General features: G+C 40.9%; 1 protein-coding gene across 1 annotated transcript in view; it reads right to left on the bottom strand.

Annotated features, from left to right (window-relative positions):
- Positions 1 to 19,432, bottom strand: part of SV2B (synaptic vesicle glycoprotein 2B) — a 219,370-nt gene that overhangs the window by 191,398 nt on the left and 8,540 nt on the right. Inside the window, exons 2-3 of the mRNA XM_027067989.2 lie at positions 19,070 to 19,323; positions 15,938 to 16,181 (exon numbers count right to left, since the gene is read on the bottom strand). The gene's annotated coding sequence lies outside the window, so the exon portion shown is untranslated. The remainder of the gene's footprint in view (positions 1 to 15,937; positions 16,182 to 19,069; positions 19,324 to 19,432) is intronic.

Genomic DNA, 19,432 nt, shown 5'->3' with positions numbered 1-19,432 from the left:
TGTGTATTCACAAAAGGCCTTTAACTCTACCTGCCAGTGTAACAATCAACTTAACAGCTGTCTTTACATGTGTTTACCACTTAAAAGGTATTGAATGAAAATTTTTGTTAATCTTCATAAACAGACTGCAAGTTATGCACATTATTTTTATTTTATAGATAAAAAACAAGCTTAGAGTGGTGAGGTGGTTTGCCTAAAGCCACACAAACAGGAAATGGTGGGGCTAAGAGTTAAATCATGAGATAGTTCAAAGCCTGGGCTGATTCCATAAAATTGCCCTTATTCCCTTGGAAGTCTTGGCTCCTCTTCACTTTGGTTCCATTCCAGCTGTCCTGTCTTATCCCTTGTCACTTCCAACCCCCCACCCCCATTCTACGCAAATTGGTCCATCCCTTCAAATGTTTGGTACTTACTTTCTCTTCTGCATCCTTGCACACATAAATTCCTCATAACAATTTTCAGTCCTCAGCCCTATAAAAAGCCAATTTCTCTTTCAAGTTCCTGCTGAGATTCTATCTCCTCCAATAAATCTGACGAAACCACCCTATTACCTCTGCCAGCTCTCCACAGCAATCTCTCCTTCCCAGATATGTCTATGACATGTATTCTGTACTATTTGTTCATTCATTCATTCAAGAGAAGTATATTAACTTCAAACAATGGAGACACAGAGACAACTAGAAGTGAAATCCCGTAACAGATATACAAAGGTAAGGTATGTTTCAAAATGCATGAACAGGGGTAGCTGGGTGGCTCAGTGGGTTGGTGTCTGAACCTTGATATCCACTCAGGTTGTGATCTGGTCGTGGGAATGAGCCCTGAGCCAGGGTCTGCACTGGGCATGAAACCTGCTTGGGATTGTCTCTCTCTTTCTCTGCCCCTCCCCCACTCACACTTTCTCTCTCTCTCTCTCTTTCTCTCTCTCTCTCAAAAATAAACATTAAAAAATGTATTAACATATACACCTATATGTACAACCATATTAATAATAGCTGACATTATTGAGTACTTACTATTTACCAGGCACTATGCTAGGCCACGTACATGTTCTAACTCAATCTTCAGAGCAACTCTCTGAAGTACTTTTTTATTTGTGAGATTACCGATTCACAGTTCAAACGAGTTTTCCAAGGTCATAGAGCTAGGAGATTGAATGAATTAGCTTCAGAACCTGTGCTTTCAAAACCACTACCATATTTATGTTCAGATACATCACAGAGGAAACAAGCCTGCCTCATGGAAGACTTCACAAAAGAGGTGATGTTTTAACAGTCTTGAAGAAGGATGAGTTGATCAAGGGGACCAGAAGATTGACACTGTAGTTGGTTCCCTAGCACCCAATCCAGTCTTCTTAAGCAACTGTGAAGTTTGGAAAAGTATGGAGAAGATGGAACCCCATGAGTGGCCCATGACTGGTTAGTGAGGTCAGTAATTCCAGTATTTCCAGTGCTCTGGTCCATGACTCACTCAGAAACTCAAGCCTAATAGCATTTCTTTGCAACAGAAATTGGTTCAAGAAAGTCCACAAGATCACACTGAAGAGAAAACTGCTCTTTCTCTTCTCCTGGACATGAAAAACGAAATAAGTAGCCCTGCTTGCTACTGGCAGTCATTTCACAACCATGAAGAGGACCAGCATTAACCTGATGGTCACGGTTTTCATCTGAGTTGCCCACTCCTCAGCCAGGATTTCACCTTCCACCTGCTTTTCACCTAACTCTCCACCATAGGAAGTCATCAGTTGTAATGGTGGTTCAGGCCGGGGCTTTGAACCACCCTCCTTTCCACCAACAACGGGGTCCTCGCCACCATCTGACTAGTGAGTGATCCAGTCACAGAATCCATCCTGAGTGAGCCTGAGGCAGGGGTTCGTAAGCACCTAGTCTACCCAAAGTGACCCCCGGGAACAAGACTGGGGAGACTCTGAGGAGCAAAACAAGAGGAAAAGGAAACTAAGTACAAGGGCACATTACCAAACTAGTCACTACTGTTGATAGATGGACGCTTCTGCTACTGGGAAACTCTGAGGAATTCTATAGACTATAACTCAGAAATGTCACCACTGGATATCTGGAAGAGTGAACCATTTTTCTGCCAGTTTTCATCTCCCATTGGTCAAATGTTGCCCATGAAGTGTTAACTTCTTCATGCTTGCAGATTTGCATGCGCACCAGCGTCCAGCTGGCCCTTTCGTTCGTTCCCACGAGAGCCGGGAAACGGGTATCGGAAAAGGCCTGGGGCAGAAAGTGAAAAACATGGCGTACGCAGCTGAAGCAAGGTGCTGATACAGCTGTGCAGAGCTTACCCCTGCACGAATGGCTAGATTGGAGGTGGAATGAAGTATGTACACAATAGTACCAGGTGTCACAGAGAGAAATCAAAAGCACTTGCAAGCCCAAGGTCATTATCCAGCTGCTAGAATTTGGCTACCTCTATAGCTCCAGTTATGTGAGGACGATAACTTCCTTATTGTCGAAGCCACTTCATTCCTTTTAACCCTCTCCCCTTTCTTAAAAGGAGACTACTAGGGGAAACGTATACATATATCATGTGTGAACTGTGACACGGGACGTAGCAGGAGGAAGGCAGCCAGAAATATAGAATTTGTTTTCCTTGAGACAGAAGATTTGTTTTCCTCATTGGTTGCAAAGCCTTAATGGTACTGTGTTGTCCATGTTCAAAATTGGTATTTTTTATAAAAACTAAAGCATGTTGTCTTTTCTGTATTCTGAAGCTAAAATCCTGCCAACTTTTACAGAGGGCATTCCATACAGAAGAAATAATACGGACAAAAGAAGCAAAAAAAGTCATTAATCAGCTCAGTTTTTCATTCAATAAATTTAGGGTGCCTCTCATGTTCCAGTTGTTGTCACTGACGATACAACAGGGAAACACACAGACAAAATTCCCCACTATCAAGGTGCTTACAGTCTGGTAAGGGAAACAGACAGTAAATGAATAAATACTCAGGAAGGGGGGAAGGTAAGATGGACAGTTTTTTAAAAATTTTTTTTAATGTTTTATTTTATTTCTGAGAGAGAGAGACAGAGCATGAGTGGTGGAGGGACAGAGAGAGAGACAGAGACATAGAATCCGAAGCAGGCTCCAGGCTCTGAGCTGTCAGCACAGAGCCCGACGCGGGGCTCGAACTCACAAAATGCAAGATCATGACCTGAACTGAAGTCAGATGCTTAACCAACTGAACCACCCAGGCACCCCAAGACTACATAGTTTTAAAGGCTCATTTGGCTTCTGTATTAAGGACAGACTGTAAGGGACAGGAGTGGAAGCAAGGAAACCAGTTTAGATGTCAAGGCAGTAATTTGGGCTAGAAATGATGGTGGCCGGACAAGAGTGGTGAGAGGTATCCATTCCCATCCCCTTTATTGGGTATGTCAGTAAAATCTTTGAGGAAGCAGATGGCTGAGAAGGAAAAATGAACTCCAGAAGGACAGAGAAAGAAATAACATAGAAAAGGGCACTGGGTAAGTGTTAGAGAGGACATTTGATTGGGAGTGGGGATGGGGGGCAAGTATATGAAAGAGGCAGAGATTTAAAGAAATGTGGGTTATGAACTGAATCTACTTTAATGTTAAACAATAGGCATATGATTGATAATACTGGAATTACTTTTAACTACTTTAAGTCACTGGGTTGTGTTTCTTTAAATATAACACCTTGCAAAGGCTGGACCCTGTGGGACCCAAAATATATCGGGTTGCACTGAATGAAATTTGTCCTGTTTAACACATTTTGAAAGTGATTTTAAAATATGTCTACTCCTTAGTTTATTAAACCTTTCCCTCTGGAATACATTAAATACCGACTCCTGCAAAGAAAATTAGAAAGAAGGCATTTAGATATGAATCAAACTAGAACCAGGATCAAAGGGAGTCTTGTTAGATAGAATGTAGTTCAGAAATGAAGTTAACTAGGGCGCCTGGCTGGCTCAGTCGGTTAGGCATCCAACTTCAGCTCAGGTCATGATCTCACGGTTCGTGGGTTCAAGCCTCACGTCAGGCTCTGTGCTGACAGCTCAGAGCCTGGAGCCTGCTTTGGATTCTGTGTCTCCCTCTCTCTGCCCCTCTCAGGTCATTCTCTCTCTCTCTCTCTCAAAAATAAATAAACATTAAAAAAAAAATTTAGTGAAGTTTACTAAGTCCAGACTCCTCACATTAATCGTTTCATCATTCATATTTCCAAATATTTGCACTTTCTTAAACAAGCCCCTTTTCTTTCCCTGAGAGAGATGCTTGGTTCTTAAGGAGCCCCAGGGTTTAGTAAAGGACAAGTGTATGAAGTAAAGTATGAATCATATTTGACCGTGAGGCCAAATCTTTGTGATTTGGTTGGTCTCCTTTCCACACTCAGTGGAACAGTAGAGGAGCAGCTGGATGACCAGTTGAGCAGAGAGCACTGTATGGCCTCCTGGTTTAAAACACTGGAGGGACACCTGAGTGGCTCAGTCAATTGAGCCTCCAACTCACAGCTGAGCCTCACAGTCGTGAGACTGAGCCAGGCATCGGACTCCATGCTGGGCGTGGAGTCTGCCTGAGATTCTCTCTTTCCCTCTGCCTCTTGCTCTCTCTCTCTTCGAAAAGAAAAAAAAAATGGGACAACAAATATTTTTTTTAGTTTACTCATTTATTTTGAGAGACAGAGAGTGAGCAGGGGAGGGGCAGAGAGAGAGGGAAAGAGAAAGAATCCCAAGGAGGCTCCATACTGGCAGTGCAGAGCTCAATGTGGGGCTCAAACTCACAAACCGTGAGATCATGACCCGAACTAAAACCGAGAGTTGGATGCTTAGCCAAATGAGCCACTCAGGTGCCCCAACAATTTCTTCCTTTAAAATGCAAGTATAGGGGCAGCTGGGTGGCTCAGTCAGTTGAGCACCTGACTCCTAGTTTTATCTCAGGTCATGATTTCACAGTTCATGGGTTCGAGCCCCACTTCAGGTTCTACACTGGTAACTTGGAGCCTGCTTGGGATTCTCTGTCTCCTTCTCTCTCTCCCCCTCCCCTGATCACACACTTTGTTTCTCTATCAAAATAAATAAATAAACTTAATAAAATGAAATGAAAAGTATACAATGGAATATTACTCAGCAATCAAAAAGAATGAAATCTTGCAATTTGCAACAACGTGGATGGAACTAGAGTATATTATGCTAACAGAAATAAATCAGTCAGAGAAAGACAAATATATGATTTCATTCAAACGTGAAATTAAAGAAATACAATGGATAAACATAGGGGAAAGGAAGGAAAAACAAGATAAAAACATAGAGGGAGGCAAACCATGAGAGACTCTTAAATTTTTTTTTCACTGGTTATTTGTTTTTGAGAGAGAGACAGATAGAGTGTAAGTGGGGGAAGAAGAGAGAGGGAGGGAGACACAGAATCGGAAGCAGGCTCCAGGCTCTGAGCTGTCAGCACAGAGCCCGACTCAGGGTGCAAACACAACCACGAATGAGATCATGATCTGGGCTGTAGTCAGACGCTTAACCTACTGAGCCACCCAGGCACCATGAAGAGACTCTTAAATACAGAGAAGAAACTGAGGGTTGCTGAAGGGGAGGTGGGTGGGGGAATGAACTACATGGAGATAGGTATTAAGGAGGGCACTCAGTGGGATGAGCACTGGGTGTTATACGTAAGTGATGAATCACTGGGTTCTACTCCTGAAACCAATACTATACTGTATGTTAACTAACTTCAATTTAAGTAAGTAAGTAAATAAATAAAATTCAAGTATACTCTGAGAGTATCTATAACACCTCTAGGCACTTATAACAATGTCCCAATTATCGAGGATGGTAGGCAATGGGGCACTGACAAAGACTATGAGGAAGAATCCTAAAAACTAAGGAAATCAGGGAACCGAAGCTCTGGTCCATCTCTGCCTAGTATCTAGATTTATAGCTTTATGAAAGGCACATCGCTTCAACAAATGGCATTGGGAAAACTGGACAGCCACATGAAAAAGAATGAAGTGCAACTTTATACCATATTCAAAAATTAATTCAAAATAGAACAACGACCTAAATATTAGAGCTGAAATATAAAACTCTTAGAAGAACACGTAAGAGGAAATCTGCATGACATTGGATTTGGCATTGCTTTTTTATACGACACCAAAAGGACAGGAAACAAAAACAAAAATAGATAAATTGGACTCCATCAAAATTACAAGCTTTCGTGCATCAAAGAACATAATCAATGGAGTGAAAAGCAACCCACAGAATGGGAGAAAATATTTGCAAGTCCTATATTACAGAAGGGGTAATATCAAAAATATATATATAGAACTCCTACAACTCAGCAACTAAAACCAACAACCTAATTTTAAAAATGGACAAAGAACTTGAATAGATCCTTCCCCAAAGAAAATATACAAATGCCAATAAGCACATAAAAAGATGCTCAACATCACTCATCACTAAAGAAATGCAAATAAATACCACAATGAGATGCCACCTCACATTCATTATGATGGGAAAGAAAGAAAGAAAGAAAGAAAGAAAGAAAGAAAGAAAGAGAAAGGAAGGAAGGAAGGAAAAGGGGGAGGGAGGTGAGGGAAGAAAAGAATAGAAAAGCAAAGAAAAGCAAAGAAAAGCAAAGAAAAGAAAAGGACAGAAAGGAAAGGAAAGGAAAACAAGAGACAAGAAGTGTTGACAAAGATGTAGAAAAATTAGAACCCTTATACCCTGTTGGTAGAAATGTAAAATGGTGCTGCTTCTGTCGAAAACTGTTGTTCTTCAAAAAATAAAAAATAAGGGTGCTTGGGTGGCTCAGTCATTTGAGCATCAGACTCTTGATTTCGGCTCAGGTCATGATCCCAGGGTTGTGGGATACAGGGTTGTCGGGCTCTGGACTGAGCATGGACCCTGCTTGAGATTCTATCTCTCTCTCTCCCTCTGCCCCTCTCCTCCACTCTCATGCTCTCTCTCTGAAATGAAATGAAATGAAATAAATTAAAATAAAAAAAGAAACAGCATTAACATTTGATCCAGCAATTTGACCTATGGGCATATGCCCAAAAAGAAATGGAAGGAGGGACTTGAAGATATATTTTTAGACCCAAGTTATACCGGCATTATTTACAATAGCCAAGCAGTGAAAGCAGCCCAGTGTCCATTAATGGATGAGTGGATAAACAGAAGGTGGTTTACACATACAATGGACTATCAGTCAGCCTTTAAAAAGAAGGAAATGCTCTATAGAGGCCAAGATGGCAGAAGAGCCTGGAAGTTGTTTTTGCATCTCTCATCCCTGAAATGCAGCCAGATCAACACTAAACCATCCTGCACACCTAGAAACTTGATTTGAGGATTAACACAACAATCTGCACAACCTGAACCACAGAACTTGGCGGGTACGTGTTGCAGAGAGGTGAACTGGGGGAGAGAGAAGCTGCGGAGGGCAGGGAGCTGTTTTTCCTTGTGGAGAGAGGATGGAGATGGCAGGTGGGGGTGGAAATACGGGAAAGCATCCCTCTCCTCAAGGCGGCTGGAGAGAAAAGAAAGAGTATGCAAGGGACTGAACAAAAAAATGGAGAAAGGAGAAAGGAGAGCGTTTAAATTCCATTAAGACTCTATGAACAGGGGGAGAGCAGAGTCTGAAACTCCACAGCTCATTAACTGGCAGAGCTCTGGTGGGAAGGGTGAATCCCCAGGAACGGAGAGCTAGGTCCTCAGGGTCCTTAGGCCACACAGGGAGAGGAGGTCCCCCTGCTGGGAGGACCTTGGTAGAGGCTGTGTGACCATCCCACAGGCAATGGTCCCAGCAGACCCATTGTGTTGTGGAGAACAACCACATTCACTGGTGCTGGAACAAGGACATAAAATGGGAAACCTGGTACCACATGTGTGTTGTGATTTTCCATAATCCCTGAAAACGCTGCTGCTACACGATCGCATGAACTTTTTCTGGGGCGGGCTAGCACCCAGCCAGTCTCTGGGCATGGGCAGCAGCACGGTCCCGTGAATGTTCCTGAGTCCCGCCGGCACCCGGCCAGTGCTCGGTGAGACCCTCCCGCAGAGGGGCTGAGCGGGTCAAAGCCACAGTCCCTCAGAAGTGAGGGGTGGGGAAACACAGCGGCATCCGAGAGAAACTCAGGAGGGAGGCGCCGCCAGGCAACCTGATGGCTTGGTCACAGGCGGTGTCAAAGCAGGCAGTGGCAGAAGCTGGAGACAGGACAGGTGTGCGACTCCTGGTCGGGAGAACGGAGTTGTAATACTAGAGTCTGGTAGCTGGGTGAGACCTTTTTCACCACTCCCGAGCATGCTCATTAGCACCTACAAGTGCCACAACAATTCACCCCAGTAAGCTAAGCAGCGCCATCTAGTGGAGAGTGGAGCTGTTACACTAGGCCCCGCCCAACTGAGCCAACCTCTTCAGGAACACAAGTCTCTCTGCCTGCTTAGTTTCTGGACTATAAAGGGCTTCATAGTTTGGCTTCTAGGGGAAATCGATGTAATTTGAATCGTATTTCAGTCTGTTCACTGGTCCATCTATTCCATTTTTTTCTTTTCCTTTTCTTTTCTTATTCTTGAATACAGAAAGAGAAAAAATTATTTTTATTTTCCATTTTTATTAAAAATACTTTAATTTTTTTCTCTACAATATTTTTTATTTTTGTAAATTTTTCAAATTTTACTTCCATCATCCCAATTTATTCTATCTCACTGTATTCATTTTTTCAAATTTTCAAACGTTTTCCTTTTTTTTTTTCTTTTCTTTATCTTTACCTTTTTTCTCTAATCTATCAAGCTCCTTTCCACAACCAGACCAAAACACACCTAGGATCTAGCATCATTTACTTAATTTTTTCTGTTGTTTTTACTTTTTAATTTTAATTTTTTTACCTTATTAATTGCTTTTCTTCCTTCAAAATGATGGAACAAAGGAATTCACCCCAAAAGAAAGAACTGGAAGAAATGACAGCCAGGGACTTAATCAACAAAAGATACAAGCAAGATGTCTGAACCAGAATTTAGAATCAAAATAATAAGAATACTAGCTGGGATAGAAAATAGATTAGAATCTCTTTCTCTGGAGATAAAAGAAGAAAAAGTTAGGATGAAATAAAAAATGGTATAATAAGCTGCAATCTTGAATGGATGCCACGGTGGCAAGGATGGATGAGGCAGAAAAATGAATCAGCAATATAGAAGACAAACTTATGGAGAATAATGGAGAAAAAAAAGAGGGAGACTAAGGCAAAAGAGCACGATTAAAGAATTAGAAATCAGTGACTCATTAAAAAGCAACAACATCAGAATCATATGGGTCCCAGAAGAGGAAGAGAGAGAAAAAGGGGTAGAAGGGTTATGTGAGCATATCATAGCAGAATCCTAACCTGGGGAAAGACACACACATCAAAATCCAGGAAGCACAGAGGACTCTCATTAGATTAAAAAAAAACCACCATCAATAAGGCATATCACAGTCAAATTCACAAAATACTCAGGCAAGGAAAGAATCATGAAAGCAGCAAGGGAAAAAAAGTCCCTAACCTACAAGGGAAGACAGACCAGGTTCGCAGCAGACCTATCCACAGAAACTTGGCAGGCCAGAAAGGAGGGGCAGGATATATTCAATGTGCTGAATCAGAAAAATATGTAGCCAAGAATTCTTTATCCAGCAAGGTTGTCATTCAAAATAGAAGGAGAGATAAAATGTTTTCCAGACAAACAAAAGTTAAAGGAGTTTGTGACCACTAAACCAGCCCTGCAAGAAATTTTAAGGGGGACTCTCTGAGGGGAGAAAACAACAACAACAACAACAACAACAACACAACAGCAACAACAACAACAACAAAACTAAAGCAAGAAAGACTAGAAAGGACCAGAGAACACCAGAAACTCCAACTCTACAAGCAACATGATGGCAATAAATTCCTATCTTTCAGTACTCACTCTAAGCTTCAATGAACTAAACGCTCCAATCAAAAGTCATAGGATAACAGAATGGATAAGAAAACAAGATCCATCTATGTACTATTTACAAGAGACTCACTTGAGACCTAAAGACACCTTCAGATTAAAAGTAAGGGGATGGAGAACCATCTATCATGCTAATGGTCTCCAAAAAAAAGCCAGAATAACCATATTTATATCAGACAATCTAGACTTCAAAATAAAGAGTGTAACGAGATGAAGAAGGGCATTATATCATAATTAAGGGGTCTTTCCACCAAGAAGACCTAACAATTGTAAACATTTATGCTCCAAATGTGAGAGCACCCAAATATATAAATCAATTAATTACAAACATAAAGAAATTCATTGATAATAATACCATATTAGTAGGGGACTTCAAAACCCCACTTACAACAATGGACAGATCCTCTAAACAGAAAATCAACAAGGAAACAATGGCTTTAAATGACACACTGGACCAGATGGACTTAAAAGATATATTCAGAACATTTCATCTGAAAGCAGCAAATACACATTCTTCTCCAGTGCACATGGAACATTCTCCAGAATAGATCACATACTGGGACACAAATCAGCCTTCAACAGGTACAAAAAGATTGAGATCATACCATGCATATTTTCAGACCACAATACTATGAAACTCGAAATCAACCACAAGAAAAAATGTGGAAAGATAAGAAATACTTGGAGACTAAAGACCATCCTACTAAAGAATGAATGGGCTAATCAAGAAGTTAAAGAGGAAATTAAAAAGTACATGGAATCCAATGGAAATGATAACACCACAGCCCAAAACGTCTGGGATGCAGCAAAGGTGGTCACAAGGGGAAAGTATATAGCAATCCAGGCCTTCTTAAAGAAGGAAGAAAGGTCTCAGATGCATAACCTAACCTTACACCTTAAAGAGCTGGAAAAAAGAACAGCAAATAACACCCAAAACCAGCAGAAGACAGGAAATAATAAAGATTAGAGCAGAAATCAATGCTATCGACAACAAAAAAACAAAACAAAACAAAAAACAGTAGAACAGATCAATGAAACCAGGAACTGGTTCTTTGAAAGAATTAACAAAATTGATAAACCACTAGCCAGTTTGATCAAAAAGAAAAAGAAAAGGACCCAAATAAATAATATCAAGAATGAAAGAGGAGAGATCACAACAAACACAACAGAAATACAAACAATATAAGAGACTATTATCAGCAATTATATGCCAATAAAATGGGCAATCTGGAAGAAATGGACAAATTCCTAGAAACATATACACTACCAAAACTGAAATAGGAAGAAATAGAAAATTTGAACACACCAATAACCAGTAAAGAAACTGAATTAGTAACAAAAAATCTGCCACAAAAAAAAAAAAAAAAAAATACAAGAGTTCAGGGCCAGATGGCTTTCCAGGGGAATTCTATCAAATACTTAACGAAGAGTTAACACATATTCTCTTGAATCTTGAAGCTGTTCCAGAAAACAGAAGTAGAAGGAAAACTTCCAAACTCTTTCTATGAAGCCAGCATTACCTTGATTCCAAAACCAGACAAACACCCCAGTAAAAAGGAGAACTATAGACCAATTTCCCTGATGAACATGGATGCAAAAATCCTCAACAAGATATTAGCCAACCAGATCCAATAATACATTAAAAAAATTATTCACCACGACCAAGTTGGATTTATACCTGGGATGCGGAGCTGGTTTAATATCCACAAAACAATCAATGTGATACATCACATAAATAAAAGAAAGGATAAGAACCACATTATCCTTTCAATAGATGCAGAGAAAGCATTTGACAAAATACAGCATCCTTTCTTGATAAAAACCCTCAAGAAAGTAGGGATAGAAGGAGCATACCTTGAGATCATAAAAGCCATACATGAAACACCCAATGCTAATATCATCCTCAGTGGAGAAAACCTGAGAGCTTTCCCCTAAGGTCAGGAACAAGACAGGGATGTCCACTCTCACCACTGTTATTCAGCATAGTATTGGAAGTCTTAGCCTCAGAAATTAGATAACACAAAGAAGAAAAGGCATCCAAATCGGCCATGAGGAGGTCAAACTTTCACTCTTCGTGGATGCCATGATAATCTATATGGAAAACCCAAAATATTCCACCAAGAAACTGCTAGAACTGATTCATGAATTCAGCAAAGTTGCAGGATATAAAATCAATGCACAGAAATTGGTTGCATTCCTATATACCAACAATGAAGCAACAGAAAGAGAAACCAAGGAATCGATCCCATTTACAATTGCACCAAAAACCATAAAATACCTAGGAATAAATCTCACCAAAGAGGTGAAAAATCTGCACACTGAAAACTATAGAAAGCTTATGAAAGAAATTGAAGACACAAAAAAACGGAACAATATTCCATGCTCCTGGATAGGAAGAACAAATATTGTTAAAATGTCGATACTATCCAAAGCAATCTACATATCAAAATAACACCATCATTCTTCACAGAGCTAGAACAAATGATCCTAAAATTTGTATGGAAACAGTAAAAACCCTGAATAGCCAAAGCAATCTTCAAAAAGAAAACCAAAGCTGGAGGCATCACAATCCCAGACTTCAAGCTGTATTACAAAGCTGTAATCATCAAGACAGTATGGTACTGGCACAAGAACAGACACTCAGATCAATGGAACAGAATAGAGAACCCAGAAATGGACCCACAAACATATGGCCAACTAATCTTTGACAAAGCAGGAAAGAATATCCAATCGAATAAAGACAGTCTCTTCAGCAAGTGGTGCTGGGAAAACTGGACAGCGACATGCAGAAGAATGAACCTGGACCACTTTCTTACACCAGACACAAAAATAAACTCAAAATGGATGAAAGACCTAAATGTAAGACAAGAAGCCATCAAAATCCTCGAGGAGAAAGCAGGCAAAAACCTGTTTGATCTTGGCCGCAGCAACTTCTTACTGAACACGTCTCCGGAGGCAAGGGAAACAAAAGCAAAAATGAACTACTGGGACCTCATCAAAATAAAAAGCTTCTGCACTGTGAAGGAAACAATCAGCAAAACTAAAAGGCAACCAACAGAATGGGAGAAGATATTTGCAAATGACATATCAGATAAAGGGTTAGTATCCAAATCTACAAAGAACTTATCAAACTCCACACCCAAAAAACAAATAATCCACTGAAGAAATGGGCAAAAGACATGAATAGACACTTCTCCAAAGAAGACATCCAGATGGCCAACCGACACATGAAAAAATGCTCCACATGACTCATCATCAGGGAAGTACAAATCAAACCCACAACAAGATATCACCTCACACCTGTCAGGATGGCTAACATTAACAACTCAGGCAACAACAGATTTTGGGGAGGGTGTGGAGAAAGAGGATCTCTTTTGCGCTGCTGGTGGGAACGCAAACTGGTGCAGCCACTCTGGAAAACAGTATGGAGGTTCCTCAGAAAATTAAAAATAGAACTACCCTACGACCCAGCAATTGCACTACTAGGTATTTATCCAAGGGATACAGGTGTAGTGTTTCAAAGGGACACACGCACCCCAATGTTTATAGCAGCACTATCAATAATAACTAACGTATGGAAAGAGCCCAAATGTTCATCAATGGATAAATGGATAAAGAAGATGTGGTATATATATACAATGGAATATTACTCAGCAATCAAAAAGAATCAAATCTTGCCATTTGCAACTACATGATGGAACTAGAGGGTATTATGTTAAGTGAAATTAGTCAGAGAAAGACAAAAATTATATGATTTCACTCATATGAGGACTTTAAGAGACAAAACGGATGAACATAAGGGAAGAAAAAATAATATAAAAACAGGGAGGGAGATAAAACATAAGAGACTCTTAAATATGGAGAACAAATAGAGGGTTTCTGGAGGGGTTGTGGGAAGGGGGATGGGCTACATGGGTAAGAGGCACTAAGGAATCTACTCCTGAAATCATTGTGGCCCTATATGCTAACTAACTTGGATGTAAACTAAAAATATATATATAAATTATTTTTTAAAAAAGAAGGAAATGCTGACTCATGCTACAACATGGATGAACCTGAGGACATTACATTAAGTGAAATAAACCAGTCCCAAGGGACAAAGAGTATATGATTCTACTTATAGGAGGTACCTAGAGCAGTCAAATTTGTAGAGACAGAAAGTAGGATGGTGGCTGCCAAGGGCTGGGGGAGGAGGATGGGAGTTGTCTAGTGAGTAGAATTTTGGTTTTGCAAAATATAAGGAGTTCTGGGGATGGATGGTAGAGATGGTCGCCCAACAACAGGAATGTACCAAATGGCGCTGAACTATACACTTAAAAATGGTTCAGATGGTAAGGGTGCCAGGTGGCTCAGCCGGTTGAGCGTCTGACTCTGGATTTCGACTCAGGTCATGACCTCACGGCTTGTGGGATGGAGCCCCACATCAGGCTCTGCACTGACAGCAAGGAGCCTGCTTGGGATTCTCTCTCTCTCTCTCTCACCTCCTGTCTGCTCCTCCCCCCCACACACACACAAATAAATAAAAAGCATTCTTTAAATCTTTTTTAAAAAGTGGTCAAAATGGTAAATTTTATATACATAAAATATAGTTTACGACAATTTAAAAAATGTTTAAGATAATGAATAGAAAATGCTTTCACAGGGGCGCCTGGGTTGCTCAATCAGTTTAGCGTCTGCCTTCGACTCAGGTCATGATCTCCTGGCTCATGAGTTCAAGCCCCGTGTGGGGCTCTGTGCTGACAGCTCAGAGCCTGGAGCCCGCTTCAGATTCCGTGTCTCCCTCTCTGTCTGCCCCTCCCCCATTCTCTCTCTCTCTCTCTCAAATATAAATAAACATTAAAAAAAAAAAAGAAAATGCTTTCACAGTGTGGCATGTACAGAATGTACTCCAACCATAATAAACTGCATACCTGTCATCATATCACTACGTTTTCTTGAGTGGAAGCCCAAGACAGTGCCAACATGTCACAAGTTCCTTTCTGGGAAAAAGCACTGTAGTGGGATGATATCATCAGAAATTTTAGAAATGCCTGAGAAATCATTTAGTCCCATTCCCCAAAAGAAGACAAGTTACAATGCCTTGACAATTCTTAGAGTTCTTATTTCTAAAATGAGAGGTTTAGACAATTTAATTAAACCGTCTGCAAGTCCTTTCCTCTGTCACAGTTCTCTGTTCTGAGTCAATAGTGTGTCAATGTATTCAGGTCCTCCAGGAGGAAGGCAGGCTAAGGGGTTTTGCTCTGGATGTTTCAGTACATATATACACACACACACCTTGCTTCAAGCAGAGACGCTCACTTTTCATACGCTGCAGTTATGTTCAATATTTACTTTCTTGAAAACATTTTTCTAATTTAAAAAAAATCAAAAGCTACATTTTTCAGGAAGCCAGCTAAGCGTCCTAAGTAGAGGTCAGCCTATGAGAAGCTGGGGTGTGGAACCAGGCACGGCATTGGATGGCTAATAAAAATTCAAGGTGCACTGATGTAGGAAAAAATAAGAACTGGATTGGTAGGAGGTACCAAGCTCCTCCTCAGTTATTATGCTCATTTTGGTCTCAAAGTCTTGTGTTCTTCTTGAAAAGAGAACAGAAAATTCACAGGTATAATTTCTATGTAGAGCAGAACCCACCATATGTCAATCACTGGGGAAGCCACATCTTACCGATCTGACTATGGTCAAAGAATCCTATCTTAGAAGGAATGGGACAAAGGTTAGCTTGTATAGGAGGCTCAGTTGGTTAAGCGTCCAACTTTGCTCAGGCCACGATCCCATGGTTCATGGGTTCTAGTCCCGCATCAGGCTTGTGCTGTCAGCTGGGAGCCTGGAGCCTGCTTGATTCTGTGTCTCCCTTGCTCTCTGCCCCTCCCCGACTCACAGTCTATCTCTGTCTCTCTCAAAAATAAATAAACATTACAAAAAATTAAAAAAAAAAAGTTTTGTGACTTAAAAGAGGTAAGTAAATTTCACTTATTTAAAAAATTCACTTACCTGGCTTCCTCAGCCTGCTATTCACTGGGGTGAATTCTTGTCATTGTTAAAAACTCAGCTCATTTGTGGAGCGCCTGGGTGACTCAGTCGGTTGAGTGGCTGACTTCAGTTCAGGTCACGATCTTGCAGTAGGTGGGTTCAAGCCCCAAGTCTGGCTCTGTGCTGACAGCTCAGAGCCTGAAGGCTGCTTCAGATTCTGTGTCTCCCTCTCTCTCTGCCCCACCCCTGCTCATGCTCTGTCTCTCTGAAAAATAAACAAAACGTTAAAAATTAAAAAAAAAAAAAACTTAGCTCATTTGCAACGCTTAAGGAAGCCACCCAGAGTGGGTAAAGTACCTTGTCCTCTCATCCCCAAACATTCTGTCATATATTTACACCACATATGCACACGTACCCCATGGCACTCGCCATTTTTTACTATCATTAACTATCATTTACTGTCACCTTCTCCTTAGCTAGATATGCACTCCTCAAGCCAAAGTCTATGTTCTATTTATCTGTATCCTCAATCCAGACAGGAGGGCCAGAGTACTGAATATGCATTTTTTAACTGCACTAAAATAATTTTACATCAAGAGCCACAAACAATTGACCCTTTCTTCTCTAGCCAACTTTCCTTGATTCATGGGTGGGTCTTCTACCACACTTCATCTTTTAGTTACACGCAGATGATTAAATGTTAACTCCTGTTAACAAGATTATTTAGTGATAGAGAAAAATACAAATAGAAATTAAGTTAAAAGTCTGATGGGTGATGGGCATTAAGGAGGGCACCTTTGGGGATGAGCACTGGGTGTCATAGGTAAGAGATGAGTCAATGGTTCTCCTGCTGAAACCAAGACTACACTTTATGTCAACTAACTTGAATTTAAATAAATAAATAAATAAATAAATAAAATGAAATACCAGTTTTTAAAACAAGCTATAATGCCTAGGTGTTTAGAACTGGTCTTTATGAGTGTATATATTTAAGTTGGATTTTAATAAAAGTGACTTAGGTCAAAAAAAAAAAAAGTCTACATACAAAGCTGTGCAGACTTCAATCAACATTTGTGAAAACAGTTACACATATTATATATGAGTGTATGAATTATATGTATACAGACTGAATGTATATATGCACTTATATATGAAAATGCATCAAGATGGTTAGCAGTGTTCCTATTTCATAGGGATGTCTACAGACATTTTATAAAATATACTTCTGAGACTTCCAGTTTCCAGCCTGGCATCGAAGGAGCTCGGAAATCACCACTCTGTCCTAACATCAAATGAAAAACGAAGCATACTGAGAAATCCTTCTTGGATCCATCCAGGAAGTGAGGTCACGGGGCAAACCGCTACTCCCAAAGCTGGAGAGACCATCAGACAGATACAGAGACTCACAACTTACAGGAGCAGAAACCCGCAAGGGAAAACCTCTGCAGAAACCAGCGTCCAGGCAAGAAACCCTGAACTGGGATTGATGAATTTGCTGGAGGTTTAGCATGGCAAAGTCTACAAGATAAAAACTCCAGGGGACCCAGTCATGGGGTGGGGGAGATCCCCTCCCTGTTGTGAGTTTTCCCTCCTGAGGCTGGACCACGTTCCCGCAGTGAAGATGGAGAAGTCCCCTCATGGCTTCTGGCAACGGGAGGGAGAAATGGGGCCATTCTGAAATATGCCAGACCATTCTGTTCTTCACTAGACCCGTCCTCAAGAGAAACTATTTCGCCAGAGCCAGAGCCTCAGTGACCCTGAGGAAGGGAAATACCTAACTTCAGTCATCCTGCCCCACCTAAGCAAGGAAGAGGGAGACGGAGGGTCCCCTGTGAAGTTCACAGCCAATGGGTGCAGGCTTGCTAACAGACTGAGACTGCACGTAACCTGTACCTGACCACCACATTACGAAAAACCTCTTTACTGCTGTTCTTTTACCCAGCACAGCACGTCCAGCTTTCGACAAATAATTATCAGGCATACTGAAAGGCAAAGAGACATAGCAAACCTCAAAAACACACTCATGCATTGCAGGGAGGCTGGTACAAACAACGATGATTCATATGCAAAGGGCGCTACAGGAAAAAGCAGGCAACACGCAAGAACAGGTGGATAATGTGAGCAGAGAGATGGAAATCCTGAGAAAGAATCGAAAAATGCTAGAAGTCAAAGAAAACCGCCCTAGAAATGAAGAATGTCTTTGATGGGCTCGTTTCTATACTGGACATGGCTGAGCAAAGAATCTCCAAGCTTGGGGACATGCCAATAGAAACTGAAAACTGAAAAACAAAGGGAACAAAACTTTGAAAAAGCATAACAAAATATCCAAGAACTGGAGCACAACCACAAAAGGTGTAATATGCAACCTGAAACTAATGTAACAATTGTGTATCAACTATGCTTCAATTTAAAAAAATTTATCAGGCAGTTGAGGCAAGAATTCCAAAAAAAAAAAAATATATATATATATATATATATATATATATATATATATATATATATATATATAATGTACAAGCAACGTGGATACCAAGGGGAGAAGACAGATAAGGACAGAAAAAATATTTGAAGCAATAAAGACTGAGAATTTCCCTAAATTAATATCAGACACCACACTGCAGATCTGGGAAACAGTCAGCGTAAATGGGGGAAAAATTATACTTAGGCATATCATATTCAAACTGCAGAAAATCAAAGAAAAAAATCTTGAAAGAAGCCAGAGATGGAAAATAAAAAAAAAAACAAAAACAAAAAGACTTCATCTACTGGGCACCAAGGTAACCATTGCATCAACCTTCTCCTCCAGAACCGTGCAAGCAAGAGGTGAAATATTTGGAAGGTCGAGAGGGAAAAAAAAAAAAAAAAAAGCAAGCACCAACCTGGAATTCTGTATTCTGAGACATTATCGTTCAAAAGTGAAGAAAAATGCTTTCTCAGACACACAAAAATTGAGGGAATTTGTCACCAGTAGACTTGCCTTACAAGATATAGATGAGGGGACGTTTTTCAGGCAGAAGGTGCTGGATGGAGACCTCAGGAGCGTCCCAGGTGAAATGGAAGGCTCCCCCATACACTCAGCGGAAGGACAGACCCGAGAACGAAGCCGCCACTTCAGGCTGCAAGGTGGCAGGTTTAACGCACAAGGGGATTTACCTACGAGGCTTGTCTTGGGTGGCCACAGGACCAGTGCATCTCTGCGCCCGTCCTGAGCGTCACCAAATCTCTGCCATCTGCATTCAGCGCGCCGTCCAGACGGTCTCAACAGCACCTTTCTCGAGACTCCGTCCTTGAACGGCTCCCACAGCGGAACGGCAAGTGGGCCGGATGTTCCACGAACAGGGAGGAGCCTCGGATACCCCGGGTCAGGTTAAGGGGCAACCAGGGGTCACGTCCGTGACGACTTCCTCCTGCAGAAGGAAATTGATATAGGTCAGAAACTCAGATCTACATAAAGAAAGGCCATTAGAAAAGGTGCAAATGAAGGTAAGTAACTTTTATTTTTCTTACTCTTAATTG

The sequence above is a fragment of the Acinonyx jubatus genome, chromosome B3, assembly GCF_027475565.1.
Source record: "Acinonyx jubatus isolate Ajub_Pintada_27869175 chromosome B3, VMU_Ajub_asm_v1.0, whole genome shotgun sequence".
Classification (NCBI taxonomy): Eukaryota; Metazoa; Chordata; class Mammalia; order Carnivora; family Felidae; genus Acinonyx; species Acinonyx jubatus.
The sequence above is the reverse complement of the archived record's forward strand: the minus strand, read 5'-3'. Positions and strand labels throughout refer to the sequence as shown.